The 16,538-nt window shown below is 46.4% G+C and overlaps 1 long non-coding RNA gene across 2 annotated transcripts in view; it reads right to left on the bottom strand.

Moving 5' to 3' along the window:
- LOC110563419 (uncharacterized) overlaps nucleotides 1-15,417 on the bottom strand; it is a 31,803-nt gene extending 16,386 nt beyond the window's left edge. For both annotated transcript variants that reach the window (XR_009587656.1, XR_002477284.2), the window contains exons 1-4: nucleotides 15,267-15,417; nucleotides 8,050-8,213; nucleotides 6,407-6,545; nucleotides 1,051-1,220 (exon numbers count right to left, since the gene is read on the bottom strand). This is a non-coding gene — a long non-coding RNA (uncharacterized LOC110563419). The remainder of the gene's footprint in view (nucleotides 1-1,050; nucleotides 1,221-6,406; nucleotides 6,546-8,049; nucleotides 8,214-15,266) is intronic.
- Nucleotides 15,418-16,538: the final 1,121 nt, after the last annotated feature.

Below are 16,538 nucleotides of genomic sequence, written 5' to 3'. Positions count from 1 at the left end.
TAGACCACTATGAGGATACTGATGGACATTGTTCTCAGTTTGAGAATCTCTTCAGCCCTATCTTAGCAAATTCTTCAGTGTCACTGTCAAGTAGCACAACTTTTCACCAGTACATAGTCAAGGACCATTTTACTCACTTTCCCAATTTCTCATGTCCTGTGCATCAGTCCTGAGTTCTCTTTCAGACAAGTCATGAATCCAGTCTCTTCTCTCCTCCCTTCCCACATCCTAAGAACCGGCCCCACTATCCTTGCTATAGTTTACTTATGTCCTCCTCTAGGTCCACACCACCTGACAAACACATCTTCTTAGGAGACAACTGGACTCCGTTGCTTCCTTTCACAAAACCCTCCAAATGACCTCTCAGCCAGTTCACTAAAGCTACAGAGCCTGCTCAGAGCTTCAAAGGACCCATCCCTGCTCTCTGGGTGGTCTCATATCCAACCAGGTTGCTGCCCTGACCTTTCTGATAGTTTTGGTCAACCCATGTATTTCCCTGCTCACTTCAGCTCAAGGTCCATCTCCCTGAAAAACTTACCCTTTCAGCCAGGACTACACCCTCACCTACCCAAGGTCTCCTGCACGACCCATGTGACTTACCAGTCTCTTCCTAACACTGGCTCTCTGGCACCTGCAATGCCCTAATTGCTACTTTATTGTCCTCACCCCATAAGATGACTCCATGATTCCCAAGAAATGGTATTATAGTCTCCTAGGCTTGTGTGGAGGTTTCCTCCTCCAAATGGATACTGAAGCTTGATCCCTAGTGTAACATCAGGCAAGATAGCTGATCAGGTAAAGTGTTGGGGGCAGCTGAAAAGCCTGGAATCCATGTAAGTGTGCAAGGAATAAACCAACTCTACAAAGTTGTTCTCTCACCCCTGAATGAGAGCTGTGGCGTGTACCCATCCCAACATCCCTACACACATCACACTCGATATACAGGGCCTTTGAAGGTCTTATCCAAACCCTGAAGTCTTGGGCTTCAGTGGAGACATTGGTTCACAACTAGTAAGACAGATAACCTACCAAACACCCGGAAATACTCACCCAACACGAAAGGGTGTACACGGCGGTAGAAACACGGCATCTGCAGGCTTTCGGCTGATGAGGGTATCTGGCCCACCAGCTGTGCTACAGAGGAGTTAACAGAACCTGTGGCTGCCAAATGATTCTCAGGGAGATTGACATCCGTGAAGTAGACTAAGCATGTCGACTGCCTGTCAAAGAAATGTCACATTACTGTGACTGCCGCCACCCACTATACAGACAACACACCACGAAAGGCTGGTTCTTCACAGCCATTTTGACATGTACATGGCAGGAACACACAGAGGCTGAAGGGCATCCACGTGACTAAGATACAGACAACTCTGAATCCATCTGCATGGAATAACCCAAAGTCAACACTGAAGAAAAATCTTTGGCCCTAAAGAACTAACACAGCACAGAGTAATTCAATAGCTCAGAGCCACCATGGTCAACAGCCTGATGACCAGTGACAGTTCACTGTGGCCTGTGCACACTTTACAAAAACATGTGGGTCATGTGTGTCATCACGAATGCATGTATACACAGACAGAGGGGGAGGAGAATGCCAATAAACAGCAAGCTATCCTATGGGGGAGGGGCACAGGCCTTAGCTTTTACACCATGTAACAGTATCAGCGGGACAGATTTCATACCAACCTGATGCTACCGAACATGGAAATGAGAAGAGATGAGTTTCACCTGCTACCAAAGCCAGCTTTTGCACACAGCACCCTTCCTGTGAATACGGCATATGTTCACCAGCTTCCCACTGTAGGAGCCTCCACTCCAACCCCCAAGCTGCAGCACATATTTCAGAACATACACACTTCACACACATGCACCTGTTATCTACATCCTGAACACACAGATATACCATGTGTTACTGACTTTTAGGGAAAAAAAACACTCTACGTTATGTATATGCTCCTGTACAACTATGCACACACAAGCCAACTGCCTGTTACAAACATATACAACAAACACGGAACATGTGAACACAACAGGAATGCAAGAGGCATAGATTCTACAAACTCCCGAGTACACACTAATTTTCTCATGTGTCACCCTGAAATACATCCATGGGAAATTAACCGTCCCAGAAAGTGTACTACACAATTTCTGAAGGTACACATAATCTCCGCAGCCTCCCTGCTTCCGATCACAGACAAGAAGCTCCCACATCCACCATAACACACCTGCATCAGCCCCAAGAACTCGACAGAGAAATACGTGGGTTGACCAAAACCAGCAGAAAGGTCAGGGCAGCAACCTGGTTGTACATGAGACCACCCAGAGAGTGGGAATGGGTCCTCTGAAGCTCTGGGCAGGCTCTGTAGCTTTAGTGGACTGGCTGGGAGGTCATCCACAGCCAAAACAAACATAATCTTATCTAACACACAAGACCAACAGAAACAGAAGAAACACACATAGAACCAAACTCTTCACAATACTACCCTAAACATAAAGAGGGCCACAGAGACACGTATGTACTTACAGACCCCAAATACCCACACTCACAAAACCCATAAATGGATAGTCAGACACTCAGGTTCATAGTCAAGGAATAAAAAAAGATTAATCTTTCACAAATAGAGTCCTGTATTGATTTCATGCCCAGTACCAAGAGGGAAGATAAAGATAGATACACCCACACAAATGTTTGTACACTAATTTCTGCGCTGTCTATATACATACAACTAACACATGTAAACATTTGTACTACCTGAATATATACATATATTTCTGTAACACACTAGACACATATTCCATACTGACAAAAATACAGCCTCCCAAATTCATCCCCTACTCATATATACCTAGAAACCCTCTATCATTAACCAAATCTAATATGCCACTAATATACCTTAATCTAGTTTTCTGTGACACATATTTTATGTGATTAACTGGATATACATAACCATCTTAAATGTTCAACACACAGAGGTATCTCCACCATACCATTTAAAAATCACTGTCAATTCAGAATTATCTGATAGAAACCATTTCTTATATCACCAATACTAAAAATTAACCATATCATAAAGCTTAATGCAATAAATACAGTTCCCACACTTGCCTGTGCAAACATAAATCTCAACTATCCATCAGATGCACACATCCTTACTTCATACATATCTGCTAATGACTCCCTAATTACAATATGTAGAGTCACAGAAACAGCCATCCAAATTTTCATGACCCTTTAGAAATATAGTCTCACCTTAACATTCCTCACACAAAAATCTGGTCATATACAGAAAACATACACACACACAGGAGATATAGGAAAAAATACAAAGTCCATATGAGCATCATTTTCCACAGGCACCAAACATCTATATAAACACACAGAACACCAAAATGTGTGACTATGTCTCCCAATATAATCTCACAGCGTTTGCATAAAGACAACACTCGGAATATTCACGAAAATGACTCCTCGGTCTTCCAAGTGCAGAGTCGCAGGAACACCACATCTCAGATGTATGCACCCATCGTACCACACCCTAATTGCTCACACACTGGACCTCACATGCTAAAATACACAGAGACAAGCCCTTCAACCATCTATGTCTTCCCAAATACACAAATTCACCTACATTTACCAACAAGATTAACCCATTTGCACAATCACAGAAACACATTCCATTTCTTTAACACTATTCACATACAATTATTTCTTGCCCACTACACGTATATATTAATTCCAAATTCCATGGCAAACTGAAATATCCCAGTTTTCAAGGGAAAGAACAAAGATAAAATATTTCCAAATTATAAACACCTAACCCCAAGTTCAGGTTACGAGCACAGTATCTCACCTTGCCTAAATACCATAAACTCCACATTATCAAAATCCTTTCATTCAAAATGTCTAAATAAACACCACCACCCATGTGCAAATATGCACATAAGATTCTTATCGCTCAGTTTAAAACATAATCCCAAACTGACCCTCACATCCTCTGAGCTGCCACATGCCCAAGCCAGCAAGCACACCACCACATTCCTGCACGAGAACTTCCACCCTGCGGCGCTCACGTCCTCCAACTCAAAATCAGAACACAGACTTCGTGTTCTCATACACACACACACACACACACACACACACACAACTTCATTACAGAATAGACAAATCATATACAATTTAATAACAGTCATTGTTGTAGATTCTTTTTACTCATCTAATTCTCACACAGTGATTTTCTTGATTTTGGTCACTATTATGTTCACAAGCAGACACAACACTGAACTTAAAAAGGACTATTATTCAGTTATTCAAAGTAGGACTACAGTTTGGAGGCTGCTGATCTTTCTTCTTACACGGACAAGTTTCATAAGCACAACAAAGACAACCCACCATTTACAATGATGTGAGCTACCCTTTTGTTGAAAGGTAATGCTTTGCAAACACTTAGAAGCTTCCTGAGAGTGTAAGGGACACAGACGTGACACAGTTTCAAAGTTCACGCCATCTTTATTAAGTTCTCCAACACAGTTCAAAGGCCAGGCAGCCTACAGAACTATGGGAGAAGCCCTGGTCTGGAAGCCAGTAGGAGAAACTCCCGGGCTTCAGGCTGGCATCTGGAGGACGCTCAAGTCACCCAGGGCCACACTGCCTGCACTGTAGAAGGAACTGACAGCCAAGGACAGGATCAGGGGTGATGGCATGCTCAGGAAGGGAGCTCTCTATGTAAGGGACATCAGTCACCCCCATAATCAGCCAACCGACCATGAGTATTATCCCATTGTGCTCTCGCTGCTCCACGTTGGCACTAGTGTCTCCATGCTTGTGTGAGCATCCTCTGAGCTAGCAGCAACATTCTTAGCCCTGGGGCTCACACCCGAATCCTGTGCTCACTTCCTCCATGCGCCTGCTGGCATACATGTCTCTTCCTGAGTGGGCGAGCAATGGATGGACCCTGGGAGCCACTGGAAGATGAGAAACACCCCCAAACACCTCAGCCAAGATCATGAAGTGTGTAAGTGGGAAAGGAAGCCTGGAGCTCCGTGGGCAAGAAAAGACACACAGTGCACCCGGGTGCCTCCCAGCCTTGCCAAAGAACCTGTGTGGCCAGCCTTCTTAAAACCACGGACTGTGTCATCAGAGAGATGCAAATCAAAACGACCCTGAGCTTTCACCTTACACCATCAGAATGGCTAAAATCAGAAACTCAAGCGACAACCCTTGCTGGAGAGGTTGTGGAGAAAGGGGAACCCTCCTCCATTGCTGGTGGGAATGTAAACTTGTACAACCACTCTGGAAATCAATCTGGCACTTTCTCAGACAATTAGGAATAGTGCTTCCTCAAGATCCAGCTATACCACTCCTAGGCTTGTATCCAAAATATGCTCAAGTACACAACAAGGACATTTGTTCAACCATGTTTGTAGCAGCTTTATTTGTTATAGCCAGAACCTGGAAACAACCCAGATGTCCCTCAGTTGAGGAATGGAGACAGAAATTGTGGTACACTTATACAATTTACTACTCAGCAATTAAAAACAAAGAAATCATGAAACTTGCAGGCAAATGGTGGGATCTAGAAAAGATCATCCTGAGTGAGATATCCCAGAAGCAGAAAGACACACATGGTATATACTCACTTATAAGTAGATAATAGATAGGATAAACATACTAAAATCTGTACACCTAAAGAAGCTAAACAAGAAGGTGGACCTGGGGTAAGATGATCAGTCCTCACTTAGAAAAACAAATGGAATAGACATTGGAAGTAGGAGAAAATAAGAAACAGGACAGGAGCCTACCATAGAGACTCCTGAAAGACTCTACCTAGCAGTGTATCAAAGCAGATGTTGAGACTCATAACCAAACCTTGGGCAGAGTGCAGGGAATCTTATGAAAGAAGAGGGAGTTAGTAAGACCTGGAGAGGACGGGAGTACCACAAGGACCAAATATATCTGGGCACAGAGGTCTTTTCTGAAACTGACTCTCCAACCAAGGACCATTCATGGATATAATATAGAACCCCTGCTCAGATGTAGCCCATGGCAGCTCATAAGGGGAACAGGGACTGTCTCTGACATGAACTCAGTGGCGGGCTCTTTGACCTCCCCCTGCACCATGAGGGAGGAGTAGCCTTGCTAGGCTACAGAGGAGGACACTGCAGCCAGTCCTGATGAGACCTGATAAACTAGGGTCAGATGGAAGGGGAGGAGGACCTCTCCTACCAGTGGACTTAGAGAGGGGCAGGGAGGAGATGAGGGAGGGAGGGTGGGATTGGGAGGGAATGAGGGAGGAGGCTACGGCTGGGATACAAAGTAAATAACCTGTGATTAATATAAAAAAATAAAAATTATTTAAAAAACTAGGGATTATCAACTTTCCAATCATGCCTTTAGCATCCTCACCTGAAAAATGTTGAAGAGGTCTGGCCTAAAGCAACCCCTTTGCCGGTCACAGTGCTCCGGGTAAGATTAGTTTCCCAGATGCATTTGAAGTGCAGCATGTCTCTCCCAGACCATCTGAAAAGTCCATTTAGGAACACTTCTAGAAAACAAACAAACGAAAGAGTCAGCCCCAGGAGATTTGCCCAGGCTCTGCTCTGGAGTCCTTCCTGTGACATCCACTGTGTTAAGTTCACGGACTTGACAGTAAGAGCTTGCTGAGAGAGGCCGCTCTTACTTGGATGAAGGTCGCTCTGCCAACAAAGTCAGTTCACAAACTTTTTTTGTTTCGTCATACCTTTGAGACTGGAGAGTCTGGGTCCCCCTAAACCCTCTGCTCCTTTCCCAGACCTCTGCCACAGCACGAGAAGTCTCTACCAGGGAAGTGGGGCTCATGCGCTCCAGGTTCTCACAAGGCAGAATGAGACTACTGCCTCCCGGCATTATGACACTGATAAAATGAGACACACAATATCAGACGAGCTTTCTTTAAAGGGGTGCTACAACCATACCTCCACAAAGACGGGCACCTGCTCCTTCAGTTATGACACCGTTTGTCCTAATGAACCAGTGGAAACATCAAAGTCAGATATGTGTTAACACCCAAACTACCAAGCCCCGTAGCCTTGAACAGCCTGCGCTAGCCATGCTCGGGACACACCTTGCCTTATAACAGAGCAAAATCAGCTTGGCAGAGTATCAGATGTCCCATAGTCCTAAAACCTCATGGTTTTTTGTTTGTTTGTTTGTTTAGTTTTTTTTTTTAGACGCATGCTACAAAGACACAAACACAACATGTAAACGTGCAAACAGCTCACCACAGTCTAAATTACCGGCTCTTTCACTCCCTGCAGATGGCAGGAACTACTTACTGCTTACTGCCCTGGCTAGCAAGTTGCCATCAGAGAATCCCCAGGCGAGGGTGACCCGATTTTGCAGCCCAGAGCTAACTGCCAATATAACCCATATTCTCTATCTCAAAACAGCTGCTGTGGCAGGTGCTCTCTGACAAAATTCTCACAAAGGACGTCTCACTCATCTGAACCCTTTTTGGCTGGATTGTACCACATCCATGATGACCAGAAGTGAATTTCTTCCCATGTTTACCTCATCAACACCACCCAGAATGTAATCAGGACCAAAAAAAATTTACACCGCTAGTTTCAATATAAAAACAGTTGTTTTTCAGTAAAGAAATGCTAATACTGAAGGGAGAATGATAAGACATAACAGAGGTAGCAACCTCAGAAATCCGCTTCCTTCCTAGAAATGAGGGAAAAGAGCCTAAAGTGGAAATCTCTTTCAGGCTCAGATCAAATCCAAGCAGAAAGAGCATAATACAGGGTACTGTGGCCTTGCCAGGTGGAGCCAGTCTTCAGATGAACTGAGACCATTTTTTCAGAAGAGCTGAAGATCGCTGAGACAAGGAAAACTTTGCGAACACTTCCTGGTTTTCTTGGAATTAAGTTTGTCTAGAAACATTCTTCTTTGTTGCTCACCCAGTAATACTGTGAGAAGGCTAGCACACCTTAACAGAGAGAGGACAGAGACGGGAGTCAGAATTAGAGCCAGCAGAGGAGAATTAAAGTCAGGAGGCCCAAACTTACTTCAGTAAGGACGGAAGGGTCGGTAGGTGTGAACTCTGTGTGTTTCCAGCAGAGGGCGGTGCACTCAACTGTGCTGAAGGTGCTGTGCCTTTGAGCAAAGGCTTCCTAATGAAGGTGCTCTTCCTTTAAGCGAAGGCTTCCTCCATTGCTGGTTTTCAGTGAACCTGTCAAGACAGCTTACCAGTCAATCCCAGCACCCAGGGGCAGACACATCTCTGGGAGTTTCAGATTAGTCTGGTCTACATGGTGAGTTCCAGACTAGTCAGATCTACAGAGTGAGACCTTGTCTCAAAAGAAAAAAAAAAGTATTTTGGAAGGCTGAGGAGATGGCTCAAGTGGATAAGGGAACCGGATCTATATACTTAAATTACTTGAGTTTGGATCCCCACAACCCACATAAATAGCTTGATATAGCCCCACATGCCTGCAATCCAACCCTGGGGGCAGAGAGGGGGTGTGACTTAGTGTCAGGAACAGTAGTCATCTGGGTGAAGAACGACTCACTGAGCAAAATCACTGCATAGTAATAGTATGCTAGCAGTAAATTTGAAAAATTTTAAAAAATTTTCAGAAAATTTCCAGAAAAATAAAAGAAACTCTAAGAAGAACCAAGTAGAAATTCTGTAGTTGAAAACGAGGTAATCATGTTAGTTAAGATTTACTAAAAGTCTCAACAAAATAGTCAATGTAACAGAAGAATTCTTTAAGCAGCCAAATTCAAAGTAACATAAGGCATTCTCAGATAAAGAATTGATGGCTAGCAAGTCTGCCTCATAGTAAGAACTGAAGATCTTTCAGTGTGGAAGGAAACGGGACCAGATGGCAAATCAAATCCAAAAAGACAAAAGGCAAGTCCAGAGGTAATAAAGTCTGCATAGAAATCAACAGACGCAAGAGGGCCTCCTACCGCATCAAGTGTTCACGCAATGTGTCGACGGGCTTCTATCATAGAGATGTTATAAAAATGGCCATTATGGCATGAAACAGAGGGAGATGACAGCTGCTTAAAGTAGGTTTTTTTCTATTCTATCAAAGCTGGGTTACTACTAATACAAAATAGGTTTAGATACGCTGTTGGTGCATCTAGTAATTATGGTCAAAAATTAGCAAAATAATTAATGACCCAGTAAACTGTCTATATGGTAAAAAAAAAAGCAATTAAGAAATAAAAGTGGAGGAGAGGATGAAACAGAAAATGTTAAAAAGAAAAGTGCAGGGCTAAGAACATCTGTGAGTGTGCTAAATGTGAGCATCTTAGACAAAGCAGTTTAGAGGGGAGGACAGACAGTCTTGAAAAAGGACGTGTTTTTGAGATGGAGCTCTTTTTATTTTTATTTTTTTATGTAATCTATGTTGTCCTTGAATGTCACAATTCTCGAGCCTCGGCTTCCCCAGGGTTGGGAATGTCGGTATATACTACTGTGCCAAGACAAAGAGAGATGGTTATAAATGTAGTTTCCAGTTCAGAAGAGGGAGGGAGGAGAAGCAAAAACAAGAATGCAGTGCAAGGAAGGAAGGAAGGAGGAAGGAAGGGAGAGAAGGAAGGAGGGAGGGAGAAGGAAGGGAGGAGTGGAGGGAGGAAAAAAGGAACGAAGGGAGGAAGGAAAGGAGGAAAAAGGGAGGCAGAAAGGGAGGGAGGAGAAAAGGAACGAAGGGAGGAAGGAAGGGAGGAAGGGAAGGAGGGAAAAAGGGAGGCAGGAAGGGAGGAAGGGACAGAGAAAGGGAGGAAGGGAGACAGAAAGGGAGAGAGGAAGGAAGGGAGGAAAAGAGGAGAGAGGAAGGAAGGAAGTAAAGAAGGAAGGAAGGAAGAGAGGGAGGGAGAGAATGAGGAAGAGAGGAAAGAAGGAAGGGAGGGAAGGTGGGAAGGAAAAAGGAAGGGAAGAAGGAGGAGAGGAAGGGAGGGAGGGAGGGAAGGAAGAAAAGGAAGGGAAGGATGAAAGGGTGGAGGAAGAAGGGAAGAAAAGAAGGATTGAGGGAAGGAGGGGAAGGTAGGGAGAGAGGGAAGGAAGGAAGGAAGGAAGGAAGGAGGGAAGGAAGGAAGGAAAAAGGGAAGGAGGACGAATGTGTATGTTGAAAATCTCAGAGAGCTCAACACAAAAGAACACAAGTAAATAAAATGACTAGAACTATTACTCTTACATGCTATACAGAATAATATTTCTATTAAAATTATGTTCCCAACATGCTCTAAAAACACACATTCTCTACTGGTCAAAGAGCTTCTTGACCTTTGCCATTTCTAGACAACAACCTAGTCAGTGGAACATCATTTGCCAGGTCACAGCCCTGGTAGAACACTCAGACCAAGCCAGCCTTCACCCTTCAGTCACCCCTCTGCCTATGTCTAGAATCCCAGGCAAGGAGGTTAAAGCTGACTAGGAAGAGCAAAAGTGTTATGGGGAGGGTGCCAGTTGTCTCTGCTCTCCACCCAGCAGCATCTGAAAGACAGGAATTCAGATGAGACACAGCATAAAAACAAGCATCCAGAACTGAATGGGTCAGCAAGGAAAACCGAATGCACTATTGAAGGAAACAAGTGACTATTTCTCCTGTCACTGTCACCTTTTCCTGTGCCTCCCTTAGAGCAGGCACATAAGGACAGGGGTGTGCTTCTCTTGAAAGCTCATTTTACCATGAATTAATAAGTTTATATGTAATAATGTACATTGTGTATAGTGCGAGAATATGCATAAGGATCTAAATATACCCACAGGTGAAAACTTTATTAGAGGAAAGGGTAGCAATATTCTGAATATCTCCATGACCAAGGAGCACTTGGAGGGAACTGAAGCTGTCCCAGCCAGTCTACCAAAGCCACCTACTATCTTTTGGGTCCTGTTGCACAGTCCCCCACCATCTTTGTATCTTGTTTGGACATGAGCTGACCCACCTGGCATCTGACACTGCACTGTCCTTCATTCTTGACCATCAGTGGACTGATGCCATTACTGTTACATCCTGTTCTGGGTCCCTGAGCTGGCCCAACTATTACTCTTTGGGTCCTATTTGGGGGCCTTGTCACTCCCTCTGGGAACCTGCGTCCTGCCTGACACAATAACAGTGTAACGAAAGCCTGGCGTGCACAGACTGGCTAACGTCCTGTAGACACGATCTGTCCACCACCACATGGAGGCTCCCCTCAGGGAAGGTGGACCTGGGAAAAACCCGTGCCGTCGCTCTTGAGCAGTGTAACGGGCTCATCACGGAGGACGGGGCTCCGTCCTGAGCCTTGAGGTGGTGAGCTGTGCACCACCACCGCACACCAGGCCCTCTCCTCACAGGTGAGAACAGGTAAGCAGAAACCAGTACAAAAGCAGCGTTCAGGGCCAGGCTGGCATCCCTACAAGAACTGCTTAGAGTGGAGGTTCTCAACCTGTGGGTTGAGAACCCTTTGAGGGGTGTGTATCAGACGTTCCCCATAGCAGATATTTACATTACGATTCATAGGAATAGTGAATTACAGTTATGAAGTAGCAATGAAATTATTTGGGGGTCACTAAAATATGAGGGACTGTATCAAATGGCTGCACCATGAGGAAGGTTGAGAACCACTGTCTTAGAGGGAGAAGGCCAGGCATGAAGGCCAGAAGGCAAAGAACTTCCATTATTCTACATTCTTTTCATTAGCTGGCTCCTGCTTGCACTGAGTGACGTGGGCATAGCTTCTCGACAATATTCAAGCATGAAGTCTGGAAGAAATGGCTGCCAACCTCAAGCAGTTTCAGGTGTGCCCTGTGCCCAAGGGCTGGCAACAAGGCTCCGTGTCCACTGTGGTATTCCTAGCCACACTGTGAGGCAAGCACCTTCTGGGCCCCACACCTTCAAGGCGTGCTTCCCACTAGATTTAGCGTCAACACTGCACAGGAAGTTGAGCACGGCCGCAGGCATGGCTGTCTGTCATTTAAGCTTTCAAGGAGTATTCCGCAGGAACTTAACTGCACAGGTCCAGGAGTGTGGGGAACGCCTCCTGAAGCGCCCGTGGGAGTGTGGTGAACTACGGACCGAGCATGCTCAGGACACTAGGGTCTTCCTCCATGGAGCACGCCCAGGAATGGAGCCACACATCTGCCCCTAGGTACAGGCTCCCTGAGTAAAGTCCCCACGCTTTATTTCTTGGAGCAGAGCGCGGCCTTCCAAATGTGATACCCAAGTTCTCACCTCCTTCAGGAAATAAACCTTTCTGCTCCCTTCTGTCTCCTCTTTGCTTTTTCTGTCTTTGACTCACTGCCACGAGAGCCCTCAGCGTTTTGTGTTCTAAACTGTCAGTGTAGCCCCCCACAGCAGGCAACAGCCATGCAGCTCTCTGCATCATTTGCTCTGCACCTGTCACGTCACAGGCAGGCCTGAGCTGGCTATGCCTCCTTCAGAGCCCTGAAAGCCCTTCAGGAGGAAAGAGGAAGAGGTGGACATCCTAAGTTAATCATGCTCACGCTTGCAGTGTCCTGGAAAGGAAACAGGAATAAGGCCCTTCCTCAAGTGCTTCCAGCCAGAGGACGGACACACATGTGTGTTCCCCTCAAGGCTCAGCCAAAACACATGCTCAACAACCTGCTCAGGAAGTGTGCTGCAGCATCTGCCAGGGAAAAGAGGATGTGGCCTTTCTGCCTTATACAACTGCACGTGGGGCCAAAGGGCGCCGTTTCCAACAGGTGGCTCACCTGATGGTAATCAAGGCTCCAGAACACAAGCCAGGAGCTGGGAAGGCAGTGCCATGGCTGACTGTGTACCTAGTGCTGTATGTCAGGGCAGGAGGTGTCCAGCAGCATCTGAAAGTAGCAGGATATGTGGGTCACTGACGGGAGGTGGAGTGTCCAGCAGGGCTGAGAGCTATCACAGTGTCACAGGGATCTCAGGTGGTGCTGGGGTCAGAGGCTTGTCTAGCAGGGTCTGGATCTCAGGTGGTGCCGGGGTCAGAGGCTTGCTAGCAGGGTCTGGATCTCAGGTGGTGCTGGGGTCAGAGGCTTGCTAGCAGGGTCTGCGCCTGGCACTGTGTATGGGACAACAGGAGAGGTGCTGCCTGGCCACGCCCGATGTCTAGAAACTACATGGTGAGTGTCCTACGTGCCCTTATGCTAACAATGAGTGTAGTGTATTAATGGGGGCCCTGCTGCTCACCCTTGTCCGCTGTGCCTGCCAATAAGGTGCTACGGGCAGATACAGCTGGCCAACCCCTCTCTGTCACACATGGATTGGGTATCCAGCCTACAACACAGCACACTCTATTGGCGACACCACATTTGAACTTCTGCCCAGATGTGACTTGGATAACCAAGCCAGAGTCACACTGTGATGCTTCCTTTGCCATCCAGCAGGATGTTGTCTGGTTGGTGTCCCTGTGTGCAACGCTGTTCTCATGGCAGGAGTTAGCTGCACACGCCATCGGGGTGAATATGCGCTGGGCCTGCTCCTCCAGCACACATCCCCCCTTCTCAGTGTGGCTCACCAGATCTCCCCCGGCCGCATGCTCCATCACCATAGAGGGGTACTCTCTGGTTCTGATGATGTTTGGGTGGTCCAAACCCTTAACGATGTCAGTTTCAGTGCTGTCGTAGGAGTCATTCTTCTCACCCCTTTCTGGGATCCTGACATCAGCCTGCAGCTCCGTGTGAAGGAGGCACACCCCTGAAATGCTACCTTGGCCACGGATCCTGAGGACGACGTGGATGCTCCATGAGGGTCACAACTCTGGAAGACTTGCCCTCCAGCTGCTTCGTCCCCCCGCCACTTTTCTTGCCTGCAAGTTGCTTGAGAATTTCCATCCTAAAGCCACATGGCAAACCGGATGAGAACCACTGAGAAGCAGTTCTGGGAGGACAGTTTAGGGCTCTCTATTCCTTCATGGAAAAGTTAGAGGGATGTGAAGATGGTCCCACGCTGCACTTCAGGGTAGAAGAAAAATCAGAACAAACTGAACCCCAAAGCAGGAGCTGATGAAACATGCTGAATCTAGTGATACAACCACTCAGAATGAGGCAAGAGAACAAAGGGCTTGTCTATAGAGAGGACAGGGAAAACATTCCCCAAATTAACCACGTGAGAAGACAGAGTGAAACTAGAGACTAATGAAGGTGATATCACAGCAGATACAGCAAGGCTCTGGAATGACCAGGTCAGGCTCGGGAAGCCTGGACTGCAATAAACTGAAAAGGGAGAAATGGGCAAATTTCTAAATACATATAAAATGTCTGAAGAGACCAACAAGCAATCACGTCGGTCACAGTGTTGTGTTGTTAATGAAAAAAACAATCAAAACAATAAGCTCAAGGCCAGATATATTCAAGGATGAATTCTACCAGATCTTTAAAGAATGCCAATGGTCCTCAATTTCCTAAGGTAGAAGGGAAGGGCCAGTTCCCGATGTGGCACAAAGCACGTGCTCCCCTGTAACCTAAGCCAGACAGAGGGAAAGCAGGCTGCCTCAGTGGGTAGAGCTGCTTGTACTACCCCCTACCAGACGTGATGGCCTGAGTTTCATTTCTTGAGCCCACACCATGGAAGGCAAGAACTGACCTCACACTGTCCTGTGACCTTCACATGTGTGCACACACACAAGTAAAACTACAGCAAACCCAATCCTATAAGCCAATATTTGTATGTAACAGATGTGACAAACCTTAATGACACTTCACACTAGTCCAACAACATATTTGTCATGGTCTGTCATGGTCAAGATGAATTCACTCAAGAATATAAGGTCAGTTTGAAATGTCCAGATTCATACATAAATCACACGAAGAGGACATAAGACGAAAGAGCACCTAGCCTTAAGAACGACATACTTTCTTCTTCCAGAAAATGAGTGGAACTAACGATGATAGTATTATATGTGACAAGCCAAGTCTCTAAAGACAGATGTGGCTTGATTTCCCTCGGATGCAGAATGTGGCGGTTTGGAGGAGCCTGGACAGAAAAGCAGACCATTAGGGACATGAAAGAAGGCAAGGGTCAGTTTTCCTGGGGTGATCCACAGTGTGCTGGGCGGGGACCTGGCTGTCTCGGTCACCAGAGACTGTCCAGCCGGCGCTGCAGAGTCCCGGGTGCTTCAGAATCAAGACTCTTGCAGCCCTGAGCCCTCCATTAGCCAGGCAGAGGAAAGAAGGTTAAGGGCGTAGAACTGAAGGAAAGCGGTTCAGACAAGCGGAGGAAGCGGGGTAAGGGACCCAAGAAAGCAAGACCAGTAACGGAAGACCGGAAGACCGCAGCAGACCAGGATCTACCTGGGTGTTGAGGACCTCTCCCGCAATCCTGCTGTGGCGCACTGCCACAGCACACTGTCTCTGCCAGGTGTCGAGTGAAACCTTGGCCTTAATTACCACAAGCCGGTCACCAACTGTCTCAGCTACCTCGCTCCAACTGTAACTCCTGAACTGTAACCTATGTGGTCACGTGCCCAGAATTCGGGCAATCAGACTGGCTAGCCAACCAGGACTCTCCTGATTGGGCATGCTGAAGTCATGTGACCTGTGTCTGCTCTGTAGTGGGGAGGCTCCAACCCAGACTCCAGGGGGCCAAGCCTGTGACCGCAGGGTTAAGGAGGGAGGGTTTGCATGCTCTGTGCTCTTTTTCCAGGGATGTAACAGCTGGGGAACACCTCCCTCACCCTGCTGCCTTCTGTCCATGGGAGACTCATGGCTGCACTTCCTATCTGAGGTCCCCCAAACCAGACTTCTTTTAGAAGGTCGGATTTGGGGTTTGCTCCCAGCCCCTAGTGCTTCCTGAGTGAAAGGGCCATCGGTTATTCTGGCGAGGGATGTTTGTTCACTAAGGATCGCCTGCTGAGGCCAGGGCTCCACCAGGCTGAAGGAATTCCTGTCCTCAAAGAACTGACTGTCGAAATCGAAAAGTGAGTCTCTTAAGAAGCCTACCTGTAAAAGTGTGCACTGCCCCGACCCTAAGAGGCCCTCTCTAAACTCTCTAACGCCTGGGCTTGTTAATGCCTTGAATTAGAAAACTCCAAAGTTGCAGCAGAAAACACTCATGGCTTGTCATACTTGTCTTTGGTACCAAATATTTAAAATTAAATTTTCTTTTCCTCATTGCCTTTTCCCATTTCTTACACAGCTTTTGTGATGAGTAATTTTATCCCAGAAAAATCTTTTTTCCACAAGAGCAGCTTCCCCAGATTTTACATGATTTTTGATGTACTTTTGGAAAATATTTTCAATCACTTGCTAAACCAGTCCTTACTTTTCCTGCAAACTGTTTTCCCCCAGTCTTGGGTTTTTGGTTTCTCCTAATTTAATAATTTCATATACTTTGAGAACTTCATGGTTGAGAACTGTATCTACATCACTCATGTCCATGCCCCTCTCGCACCTCAGCTTCTCCCATGCACCCTCAAATATATGTGTGTGTATACAAGAGAAGGGCCTGACCTTCAATTTCTGGGGGACAGCAAAGGCCAACAGCAACACCCCATCTTGTGGTGGGGAGTGTCGGGGACTCTGACCAACATCATGAAGGGAGGTTTCCATGGCACCAGGATTTGT

The sequence above is a fragment of the Meriones unguiculatus genome, chromosome 19 (assembly GCF_030254825.1).
Source record: "Meriones unguiculatus strain TT.TT164.6M chromosome 19, Bangor_MerUng_6.1, whole genome shotgun sequence".
NCBI lineage: Eukaryota > Metazoa > Chordata > Mammalia > Rodentia > Muridae > Meriones > Meriones unguiculatus.
The sequence above is the reverse complement of the archived record's forward strand: the minus strand, read 5'-3'. Positions and strand labels throughout refer to the sequence as shown.